Source organism: Hippocampus bargibanti, linkage group LG16, assembly GCF_051943395.1.
Source record: "Hippocampus bargibanti isolate YZ-2025 linkage group LG16, ASM5194339v1, whole genome shotgun sequence".
NCBI lineage: Eukaryota > Metazoa > Chordata > Actinopteri > Syngnathiformes > Syngnathidae > Hippocampus > Hippocampus bargibanti.
Window position 1 is genome coordinate 3,157,636 of NC_142749.1, and position 13,345 is coordinate 3,170,980.

The following is a 13,345-nucleotide window of genomic DNA, read 5'->3' on the forward strand; positions in this document are numbered from 1 at the left end:
TTTTATGTTTTATAATGAAATGTGTGTGTATTTAGGCTGCAGAATGCTAATATGACACTTATACAAGTGAAAACATGAATATATAGCCTTCTGTTTAGCTGTGATGATCATGTGAACTTTTTATTGCCTTAAACGCATTTTCAGAGCAAGAGAAAAACGTTTTCTGAACAAAATATTTTCTGCATTGTTTTAATATTAATGATGTATCATTTAGGCTGCAGAGGGCTAATTTGACACTTGTACAAGTGAAAACATGAAGATTAAGGCTTTTGTTTAGCTCTGGGGATCATATGAACTTTTTATTGCCTTAAACGCATTTTCAGAGCAAGAGAAACACGTTTTCTGAAGTAAATGTTTTCCTCATGGTTTTATGTTTTATAATGAAATTTGTGTGTATTTAGGCTGCAGAGTGCTAATCTGACACTTGTACAAGTGAAAACATGAAGATTCAGCCTTTTGTTTAGCTGTGAGGATCGCGCTTTTTATTGCCTTAAACGCATTTTCAGAGCAAGAGAAACACGTTTTCTGAATTTAATGTTTTCTTCATGGTTTGAAGTTTTTTGATGAAATTAGTGTCTGAATAGGCTGCACAATGCTAATCTGACACTTATACAAGTGAAAACATGAAGACTAAGCCTTTTGTTTAGCTCTGGGGATCATATGAACTTTTTATTGCCTTAAACGCATTTTCAGAGCAAGAAAAACACGTTTTCTGAACAAAATAGTTTCGGCATTGTTTTAATATTAATGATGTATCTATTTAGGCTGCAGAGGGCGAATTTGACACTTGTACAAGTGAAAACATGAAGAATAAGGCTTTTGTTTAGCTCTGGGGATCATATGAACTTTATATTGGCTTAAACGCATTTTCAGAGCAAGAGAAACACGTTTTCTGAAGTAAATGTTTTCTTCATTATTTGACGTTTTATGGTGGAATTAGTGTCTTTTTAGGCGCAGAGTGCTAATCTGACATTTATACAAGTGAAAAAGTGAAGATTCAGCCTTTTGTTTAGCTGTAATGATCATGTGAACTTTTTATTGCCTTAAACGCATTTTCAGAGCAAGAGAAACACGTTTTCTGAACAAAATGTTTTCTGCATTGTTTTAACTTTTATGATGAAATCAGTGTCTATTTAGGCTTCAGGATGCTAATCTGACACTTATACAAGTGAAAAGATGAAAAATCATTCGTTTGTGTAGCTGTGAGGATCATATGAACTTTTTATTGCCTTAAACGCATTTTCAGAGCGTGAGAAACACGTTTTCTGAACAACATGTTTCTTCATGGTAAATTTTATGACGAAATTAGTGTCTATTTAGGCTGCAGAGTACTAATGTTCCGCTCTCCACTAAGGTAAGGGAGATACGGTGTTGTGGGATCCAGAAAAAAAAACACAAGACAAGCAGTGCGATATGTCTTGACTCAACAGTGGTTTACTTCGAATGCCCAAATGTAATGCAAACGTATGCGCACAACAATTCCCTGTCCAACGATCTAAATCGGTCCGACATGAAACACTAACTGAAGCAGGCTTTCCTTGTTTAAATTAACCAATATAACTACGCGAATGTAACCAAAATACGAAATGAGATACTTTACAACCTGTCACATACTCCCCCTCAAAATAGATGTTGTCCCCAACATATGTACTAGTAAATAAATAAATGCGCTGGACGACATGCCCAAAACAATTACGCATGGTATTATGAACTGCATCCAAATATGAACTATAATAATGAACAGTTTACAGACTGGAACTCTTTTCATACATTCTGTTTGTTTGTTTACATTATAACAATCAACAGTTCACAGACTGGAACTCTTTTCATACATTCCGTTTTAATTATACACATCAGGGCTCATCGGGGTCTTCTTGTTTCCATCTCACTGTGCTATCAAACAGAAGTGTCGATTAACCATCTCTGTAGTACTCCGTGGCATAATAGGGGTGTGCACCATACATCTGAATTGTCTGTTCACCATAACATGGTACTGTCCCTACATTGTAACAAGATTGCGAACCATACGTGAATAAATTGGGTTTCCTGTGTTCTCGTCGTGGCCGTTGATTTCCCCCAATATCAGAATTACTGGGGAGTGGCAGGGGAAAAGGGGGACACACCGTCACAGGTGGATCATTTTCCGGACCAATGTTGCCCTCCTGAGGTTGGTCAACTTCCGCAGCTCCCGGCTCTGTCCCTGGCAGTTCATTCCCCAGTTGATTGTCATCATGGTGTTGTCTCCACGAAGCTCAAGTCCCGCAGTTCTGGTGAGTCTGGTCGGGTGCTCTGGCGATGCAACACTGGATAATACTCATCCTCCTCCTCATCCTCTTCTGGATTTATCTCTGGCATCTTGTTTGGTCGTTGCCAATTGGATTTTTTCTTGGACTGTGGCTGTAGTGAAGTCTCTAATGGCAAATGATCACATTGCAGCAAGAGATTGCGGGGGAGTATCCTAGATCTGCCCTTCCCCCTCTCAGGTTTCAGCTCATAAACTGGAATGTCTTTGCTGACTTTACAAACCACTGTCTGAACAACATCCTCCCAGTGGTTTCTCAGTTTGCCTGAACCTCCGCGTGGGTTAAGTTTCGAACTAGAACACGATCACCGGGCAACAGAGTAGAATACTTTAGTTTACTGTCATATAGTCTCTTACTCCTGGCAGCAGCTTTGTTGTTATTTTCTTGCGTGATCACATACGCTTCCTCCATACCCTTTTTCCACTTCCTCACATAGTCCCTCTGGTTGGTGTCACCCTGGTTAGAGTCTGGATTCAAACTAAACAACATATCAACTGGTAAACGTGGTGAACGTTTACCAGTCACCTCACTTTTGGTACAGTTGTAAGCATGAACTAGTTTGTTTAGTGAGTCTTTCCAGTTACTCTTTTGTTTCTCTGTCAGTGTCTTTAACATCTGGATCAGTGTTTGATTAAATTGTTCAACCTGTCCATTTCTCTGTGGGTGGTAGGGGGTTGTCCTTGAACCCGCAACCCCACAATATTCCTTCAGTTGAGCAAAAAGTTGATTTTCAAATTCACCACCCTGATCATGGTGAATCCTAAGAAGGAACCCAAACTTTAAAGCATAGTCATTAAAGATTTTGTTTGCCGCTGTTTTGCCAGATTTGGACGTTGTAGCAGATATTCACATATGAACACTTGGGTCATCCATCATACCAGCCCTGAAGACCTGGGGCAAATGTCTTGTATACTTGCATGCCTTTCCCCACGACTCATTAGTGCGACCTGAACCCTATTACTACCCTACCCAGACAGTATAGACAGCAGACTTGCATTTGAATGTGACTGACACCACCCTACTGAGACCCGACAGATGACTGTGCTTCTACTGGTACTTGTTGTTGGTATAGTCAAGATGTCGGGGGACATCTTTTAAAGCAGGGGAGAGTGTAGGGGGTTAGAAACGACCTCTGTTACTGTATGTTATTCGATTAGACTACCAAGTCAGGAGAGGGCGCTACGCGCCTGTGAATGGAACGGAGGAAGACGATGTAGGCTCAGCTCACGCATGCGCCGTTAGTCATAAATGCCGCTGTGTGAAACTGATTAACACGGTTGTCTCGTGTCGTCTTGTCCTCGTCGTTCACAGGTATTCAAAATAATAAGTGTTAGACATCCTCAAGATGTCAAAGTAATTGGGGACTTGTTGGGCGATGCTATATATGAAACCTTGTTTTGTGGCTTTGATGAATGTTTTGTGGCTTTGATGAATTTGGATTTTTGGATGTCAATTGTAGTTCCCAGTACAAAACACACGAGCGTGCAGACATGCATAATCATGTGCGAATGTGGAGGATATATATACAATGTATAGATGTTGAATTTATAGATCTACACATGAACGTATTCGGATATTGAAATTGCTGAATTGATGTTTTGATGAGTAAATGAGTTAGTCATAAATGCCGCTGTGTGAAGCTGATTAACACGGTTGTCCTGTGACGCCTTTGAACCGACCCAGGTATCCCCTAGGCCTGAGACCTAGGGGATACCTGGGGATCCACAAGTGAAGAGGCTGAGAGGATGAAACGCCTCGGTACTGTGACCAAAAATCGATCTGTGAATATCCATGCTGCTCAAACTAATCAAACTGACCAGATTAACCAGACCAAAGTTGACTCTGAATTACAGGCTAACCGTGCTGCCATTCTCGAGCCGCACTCACCAAACACTTTGTCCAAATTGTTAAACCTACAGAATCGGCGCCTCAGGTAGATCCATGACTCGATCCTCAAGACGACCCCAGACACCAACGAATGAGACAGGCAGGTGTCAGGTCTGTGTGCGAAAGAACATTAAGAGCTGCCCTCACTGTTTTATTTGTGGTCAGGAAGGACATAGAGCTGTGGGCTGTCTGCGAAGAAAGGCACCGGGAAACAGGATAAGGTCACTGGAGTGAGGCTTCCAGTGATCAATGCCAATGACAAGCCTCCAGTACAAATCAACTCGGTTGAACCAGTAACATCCATAAATCTGACGACGCAGTGTCAGTGAACATAAAAAAAAACATGTAGCACAAGTAATTGGCAAGCGATGTATTGTCTCCTGTGCACTCAATGGTGTCCCACTACAAATGCTGCTTGACTCAGGGTCTCAAGTGACCGTGGTGAGTAGGGCGTGGGTAGAGGAAGCACTGCCAACGTAACCATTCAGCCACTTTCATCCCTATTCCCGGACCAACCGTTTGAGGTATCTGCAGCGAATGGCACAGCGGTTCCCTTTGATGGATGGGCTAATGTTGGGTTGCAGATACGGAGTGGAAACCATTGACATGCTGACATACAAGTTCCCATACTAATCAGTACGAGTTGTGTTAACTGTCCTCTCGTAGGAAGCTATGTGATTGCAGAAATGATCAAAGAGAACAATGAACAGGTGGACCTTGCAGCCATACTGTTAGAAGCCATGAGTGTCAGCGAACGCACTCTAGAGACCTTGATTTCTGTTCTTCAGAAATTGGGCCCTGATGAGACATTCCTCCGGTACCATGTGTGTGTTGGGAAGAAGGGACTCATTATTCCTGCGGGCAAGATATGGGAGGTGAACAATGCTATTTGAGCCCAGTATAGGGAACAACTGCCCTGAGGGGCTAGAGCCGTTCTCTTCGTTAGTACATGTACCCAGTGGGCCGACGAAAATTGTTAAAATTCCCATTCAGAATGTTAGTAAACATGACATTCATCTTTCACAGAGAACTATTCTGGGCTCAATTGAGGAAGTTACTGGGGTCATGCCCTTTAAGGAGTGCTCCGACAATCCAAAGCCGCTAAACAGTCCCACCGTTAAAATCTGCTCGGCTCTGACCACAGACAAGTGGCATCCTCCGGTTGACTTGTCACATCTCAAAGAGGAAGAACAGGGGATTGCCAGAGACATGTTTCATGAAGAGTCAGATGTCTTTGCAAGAGGTGATGCTGATATAGGTTGCATTCCAAACCTGCAACTCAAGATCCAACTCACTGACAACACGCCGGTGCAAAAGCGTTACAATGCCATTCCAAAACCCCTTTACCAAGAGGTCAAAGACTATGTGCAAAACCTACTTCACCGTGGTTGGATAAGAAAATCCACTTCAGCATACTCATCTCCTGTCGTCTGTGTTAGAAAAAAAGATAAAAATGTCAGGGAGCTAAATCGCAAAACTGTCCCCGATCGTCACCCACTCCCACGCATTCAATATCTGCTAGATAACCTGGGGGGCTACTCTTGGTTCTCAATACTCGAACAAGGCAGCGCTTACCACCAGGGCTTTGTTGAAGACAGTTCCAGGCATCTAACGGCTTTCAGCACCCCTTGGGGGCTGTACGAGTGGCCCAGCCTCCCATTTGGCCTAACTAATGCGCCAGCAGCCTTTCAAAGATGTATGGAGGACGTTCTTGATGGCCTGAGGGACGAATGCTGCTCTCCTTATCTGGATGACGTGCTCTGCTTTTCAAAATCATTTCATGAACACGTAGAGGACCTGAGGAAAGTTCTTCACCGCCTGCAGGAGCATGGCATAAAGCTACGTCTGAATAAATGTGAACTGTTCAAACGACAAATGAGGTACTTGCGTCGTCTCGTGTCAAGTGATGGTGTCCGCATAGACCCTAAAGACCTGGAAGCCGTTTTGCAGTTAAAAGAGAGACACCACGCAATGTGGGGGAAGTCAGAGCTCTATTGGGGTTCTTGGGCTACTATAGATCCTTCGTACAGGACTTTGACAGGATTGCACGGCCGCTGTTTAAACTGGTATAGGGGGCCACTCAGCCTGACCAGAGGCCAGTTCACAACACCGCTGCATGCCAAAGGAAAGTCACCAAGTTAGGTCAGCTTCCCTCTGGTAACCCTGTCCAGTGGGGCTCCGAACACAGTGCTGTGGTCTCCCGCCTGGTAGATATATTGACCGGTCCACCTATTTTAGCCTACCCAGACTTTAATCTGCCCTTTGTGTTAAATACGGACGCATCCAATGAAGGTCTGGGGGCTGGGCTTTATCAGCAGCAGGGAGATAAACTTCGCGTTGTTGCTTATGGATCCAGAACACTCTCACCTTCAGAGAAAAATTATAATCTCTATTCTGGAAAGCTTGATTTTCTGGCGTTGAAGTGGGCAATCTGCGACAAATTTCGAGATTATCTCTACTATGCACCCACATTTACTGTGTACACGGACAATAACCCCCTCGCGTATGTCCTGAGCACAGCCAAACTCAATGCTGCCGGAAATCGCTGGGTGGGTGAATTGGCGGATTTCTACTTCACAATAAAGTACAGGCCAGGCAAGGCGAATGCTGATTCCGACACACTGTCGCGTTATCCAGTTAAAATGGAGGGACACACAGAGGAGTACACTGAAACTTTTCCTCCAGACGTGGTTTCCACCATATGGCAGGGGGACAAGGCTGTGGCTGAAGAGGATGTGCCATGGATGGATGTTTTGCAACTCACCTCTGATGGTAAGGATTTTCTTCCGGTGACAATCCCCGTTATAACTCCAGATGATATCAGAGCTTTTCAGGAAGAGGATGCATCAATCTCTGAGGTAATGACACTGAAGAGGAGGGGATGGAACCCCAATGACAAAGATAAAAGACAAATGGGACCAGAGGAAAGGAGACAAGTACACGAATGGAATAGACTTAAACTGGACAATGGAATTTTATACAGACAGGTGGGGAAATGGAAACAGCTCGTTCTCCCTAGTAAACTTAAGTCGACTGTGCTCAAACACCTGCATGACGACATGGGTAATGTCGGAGCTTACAAGGTGATCACCCTTGCAAGGCAGAGGTTCTATTGGCCATTCATGCAGCACGAAATAGCAAAGTACGTAATTCGCCAGTGTTCCTGCATTAAACAGAAACGACCCACCAAAAAGCACCCATGGGCAACATCACTATTAGTGCCCCATTTGAGCTCATTTCTATTGATTATCTCAATCTTGAGCCAAGTAAAGGAGGCTATGAGTATATTCTAGTCCTGGTAGACCACTTTACTCGTTTCGCACAATACTACCCGACTAAGAATAAGTCAGGCAAGGTTGCTGCTGAGAAAATCTTTTGTGATTTTATTCCACTGTTCTCTTATCCAGAGAGATTACATCATGATCAAGGTCGGGAGTTTCAAAACAGTCTATTCCAGCGGCTTCAAGAGTTGTCTGGCATTGTGCATTCCTGAACCACCCCATACCATCCGCAGAGCAACCCTGTAGAACGTCTGAATAGAACACTGTTACAGATGCTACGCACTCTCCAAGAAGAAAGGAAAGCTGAGTGGAAAGACTATTTGCCTCAAGTAGTTCATGCGTACAACTGCACAAGACATGAGTCCGCTGGCTATTCACCGTTCTTCCTCCTCTATGGAAGGTCTCCCCGGTTGCCCATCGACTTAGTTGTTGGTCTGACAGCTGACAAAGAGGTAAGAAGCCGACAGGAATATGCACCTAAGTGGGCCTGTCGAATGCAAAATGCTTACAGAATTGCCTCTGAGAACAGTCAAAAGAGCTCTGAAAAAGGGAAGAAATACTCTGACCGTGGTGTTAAAGGCATTGTACTCCAGCCAGGGGATCGTGTACTTGTCAGGAACCTATCTGAGAGAGGTGGATCTGGCAAGCTCCGGGTTTACTGGGAGGAAAGAGTCCACAGGGTCATTGAAAGAATGGGAGATGGACCAGTGTACAAGGTTCTGGCAGCAAACGGAGACAAAATTACCCGTGTGTTACACCGTAATCTCCTACCGTCTGTCAATGATTTGCCAGTTGAACAGCCCCGTAGGGTGAAAAATAAACAGAAAAACAGCTAGACAGACAGGCTTATAGCAGGGAAGCAGTTGGGCAGGAGTCTGGATATTCAGATGAAGAGGAGGGATGTTCATACATTCTCCAACGATTACCTGTGTATACAAGGAAGACAGTCAGTCATCAGGCGTTTCAACCTGAACCTCACAATTTCAGAGCTGTAGCATCAGAATTCCACCCCCAGGCACAAACTACGGAACCAGAGGATGGGCAGCAGCTAGAGGAAGCTTTTCCATTGGTCGTACCAGCATCATTACCAAAACCAACACCCTGCCTGCTGAGGGAAGCCCGGAACAACCTGTAATGGATGATAACTACACGTTTTTTTGATGTTGACTGACACTGCGTCGTCAGACTAATGGATGTTACTGGTTCAACCGGGTTGATTTGTACTGGAGGCTTGTCATTGCCATTGATCACTGGAACCTTCACTCCAGGACCTTACCCAGTTTCCCGGTGCCTTTCTTCGCAGACAGCCCACAGCTCTATGTCCTTCCTGACCACAAATGAAACAGTCAGGGCAGCTCTTAATTTTCTTTCGCACACAGACCTGACACCTGCCCCTAGTCTCATTCGTTGGTGTCTGGGGTCGCGTTGAGGATCGAGTCAGGGACGGACATGTTTCCACCTGAGGCGCGGATTCTGTAGGTTTAAAAACTTGGGCGAAGTGTGTGGTCAGTGCGGTCACGTGCAGTCAGCCCGAGAATGGCAGCACGGTTAGCCTGTAATTCAGAGTCAATTTTGGTCTGGTTAATCTGGTCAGTTTGATTAGTTTGAGCAGCATGGACATTCACAGATCGATTTTTAGTGACAGTCCGAGGCGTTTCACCCTCTCAGCCTCTTCACTTGTGGACTTTGTAAATTGTTCTAACAGGACATCATCACGAACCTGTAAGGTAAGGAATGGTTTGAGAACACGTCTGACATTATAATTCTTCTCATTTAGCCCTTGATAGAGTGTGTGCAGAAATGTACCTTGGACAAGTTCTTGATCGTAACCAAAATGTGCACCTGGTTTTTGTGACTGTCTCGGAATGTCCCAGGTTTTATTATCTTCGACACAGAATTCTATAGTGCCTCTTTGCAATGTTTTTGCTGATGATACTAGTGCAGCATGTTCGACCGGAAACCAATTCCTTATAGAACACTACATACTTGACAATAAAGAAGATTCTGATTCTGATTCTGATTCTGATTCTGACAGTGCGGGTAACCTCAGACTTGCTAAACCCTTATTGTAGTCCCTCATCCATTTGTCTACACAGGCTACGGTATGACAGTTCAGACCCGGTGTAAGAAATCTGACCTCCAAAAATTTTGAACTCTCTCCGTCGAAACAGAGCAGCTACATCCGTGTACTTCACCACCTGCTCCCCCATACCGGAGGATAAGCCGGCATGTTCAGGAGGAGCACCACCCGAACTGTTGGCGATGATCCTGAATGGCGATGGAGTGCTGAAGTTCCTGACCGGTGTGGGGATGTCTCTCGATGGAAGAGGTGTGACCTCAACTCCCCTCTCATGTCAGCTCCTTCCCCAGTAGGTTCCTCCGGGGCATCTAGGAGCTCGCTGATCATGTCATCGAGGTGAAGGAGTTGAGACATGCCTTCATCTTCTATGTGTCTTAATTTGTCACCTCTGACGTAGTCAATAATCACATCAAACAGTTCTGGTTCACTAAGGGTCGCAAGGTCCTCAGTGTCACTCTCATACACTGCGCTGGCAACAGTTAGTAGCTAATTGACATCCAAGGCTAATAGTATCTTTTGGATCTTGACAATCAATACCCGTCGTGGAGTTGTGGGAGCCATCGTTAGCCCCTGAAGCCTCTACACTCTGGAGAAAGGACAGCACGGCACGGATCCCGGACGAGCCCCCAATTGTAACCGGAATCAGGCCTAGGGTTTACCTGGGTCGGTCCATTTGCGTCACAGCACTGTGAACGACGAGGAAAAGACGACACGTTTTAACCATCTTTACACAGCGGCATTCATGGCTGAATGCGCATGCGTGAGCTGAGCTTACATTGTCTTCCTCTGTTCCATTCACAGGCGTGTAGCGCCCTCCTGACTGGGTAGTCTAATCGAATAACATACAGAAACGGAGTTCGTTTTTTACCCCCTACATCTCGGCTGCAGAGTGCTAAACTGATTAAACAAGTGAAAACATGAATATTCAGCCTTTTCTTTAGTGGTGAGGATCATATGAACTATATATTGCCTTAAACACATTTACCAGAGCAAGAGAAACCCGTTTTATGAATTTCATTTTTTCTTTATGGTTTTAGGTTTTATGATGAATTAAGTATCTATTTAGGCTGCAGAGTGCTAATCTGACACTTATACAAGTGAAAACATGAAGATTCATCCTTTTGTTTAGCTGTGAGGATCGTATGAACTTTTCAGAGCAAGAGAAACACGTTTTCTGAAGTAAATGTTTTCTCATGGTTTCCTGTTTTATAATGAAATTTTTCTGTATTTAGGCTGCAGAGTGCTAAATATGACACTTATACAAGTGAAAACATGAAGATTCAGGCTTCTGTTTTGCTGTGATGATCATGTGAACTTTTTATTGCCTTAAACGCATTTTCAGAGCAAGAGAAACATGTTTTCTGACCAAAATGTTTTCTGCATTGTTTTAACTTTTATAGGTACATCACCTATTTAGGCTGCAAAGGGCTAATTTGACTTTTACACAAGTCAAAACACGAAGATTCAGAGTTTTTTTTTAGCTGTGAGGATCATATGAACATCATACTTATTGCCTTAAACGCATTTTCAGAGCAAGAGAAACACGTTCTCTGAATTTAATCTTTTCTTTATGATTTGAAGTTTTTTGATGAAATTAGTGTCTAAATAGGCTGCACAGTGCTAATCTGACACTTATACAAGTGAAAACATGAAGAGTAAGCCTTTTGTTTAGCTCTGGGGATCATATGAACTTTTTGCCTTAAACTCATTTTCAGAGCAAGAGAAACACGTTTTCTGAAGTAAACTTTTTCTTCATGGTTTTATGTTTTATAATGAAATTTGTGTGTATTTGGCTGAGGGTGCTAATCTGACACTTATACAAGTGAAAACATGAAGATTCAGCCTATTGTTTAGCTGTGATGATCATGTAAACTCTTTATTGCCTTAAATGCATTTTCAGAGCAAGAGAAACACGTTTTCTGAAAAATATATTGTCTGCATTATATTAATTTTTATTATGTATCTATTTAGGCTGCAGAGGGCTAATTTGACACTTATACAAGCCAAAACATGAAGATTCAGCCTTTTGTTTAGCTGTGAGGATCATATTGCGCTTTTTATTGCCTTAAACGCATTTTCAGAGCAGGAGAAACACGTTTTCTGAATTTAATGTTTTCTTCATGGTTCTAAGTTTTTTGATGAAATTAGTGTCTGAATAGGCTGCACAGTGCTAATCTGACACATGAAGATTAAGCCTTCTGTTTAGCTGTGATGATCATGTGAACTTTTTATTGCCTTAAACACATTTTCAGAGCAAGAGAAACACGTTTTCTGAACAAAATATTTTCGGCATTGTTTTAATATTAATGATGTATCTATTTAGGCTGCAGAGGGCTAATTTGACACTTGTACAAGTGAAAACATGAAGATTAAGCCTTTTGTTTAGCTCTGGGGATCATATGAACTTTTTATTGCCTTAAACGCATTTTCAGAGCAAGAGAAACACGTTTTCTGAATTTAATGTTTTCTTCATGGTTTGAAGTTTTTTGATGAAATTAGTGTCTGGATAGGCTGCACAGTGCTTATCTGACACTTATACAAGTGAAAACATGAAGACTAAGCCTTTTGTTTAGCTCTGGGGATCTATGAACTTTTTATTGCCTTAAACGCAATTTCAGAGCAAGAGAAACACGTTTTCTGAAGTAAATGTTTTCCTCATGGTTTTATGTTTTATAATGAAATTTGTGTGTATTTAGGCTGCAGAGTGCTAATATGACAGTTATATAAGAAAAAACATGAAGATTCAGCCTTTTGTTTAGCTGTGAGGATCATATTGCGCTTTTTATTGCCTTAAACGCATTTTCAGAGCAAGAAACGTTTTCTGAATTTAATGTTTTCTTCATGGTTCTAAGTTTTTTGATGAAATTAGATTCTGAATAGGCTGCACAGTGCTTATCTGACACTTATACAAGTGAAAACATGAAGACTAAGCCTTTTGTTTAGCTCTGGGGATCATATGAACTTTTTATTGCCTTAAACGCATTTTCAGAGCAAGAGAAACACGTTTTCTGAAGTAAATGTTTTCCTCATGGTTTTATGTTTTATAATGAAATGTGTGTGTATTTAGGCTGCAGAATGCTAATATGACACTTGTACAAGTGAAAACATGAATATATAGCCTTGTTTAGTTGTGATGATCATGTGAACTTTTTATTGCCTTAAACCCATTTTCAGAGCAAGAGAAAAACCTTTTCTGAACAAAATATTTTCTCCATTGTTTTAATATTAATGATGTATCATTTAGGCTGCAGAGGGCTAATTTGACACTTGTACAAGTGAAAACATGAAGATTAAGGCTTTTGTTTAGCTCTGGGGATCATATGAACTTTTTATTGCCTTAAACGCATTTTCAGAGCAAGAGAAACACGTTTTCTGAAGTAAATGTTTTCCTCATGGTTTTATGTTTTATAATGAAATTTGTGTGTATTTAGGCTGCAGAGTCCTAATATGACAGTTATATAAGCCAAAACATGAAGATTCAGCCTTTTGTTTAGCTGTGAGGATCATCTTGCGCTTTTTATTGCCCTAAACGCATTTTCAGAGCAAGAGAAACACGTTTTCTGAATTTAATGTTTCCTTCATGGTTTGAAGTTTTTTGATGAAATTAGTGTCTGAATAGGCTGCACAATGCTAATCTGACACTTATACAAGTGAAAACATGAAGACTAAGCCTTTTCTTTAGCTCTGGGGATCATATGAACTTTTCATTGCCTTAAACGCATTTTCAGAGCAAGAGAAAAACGTTTTCTGAACAAAATATTTTCTGCATTGTTTTAATATTAATGATGTATCAC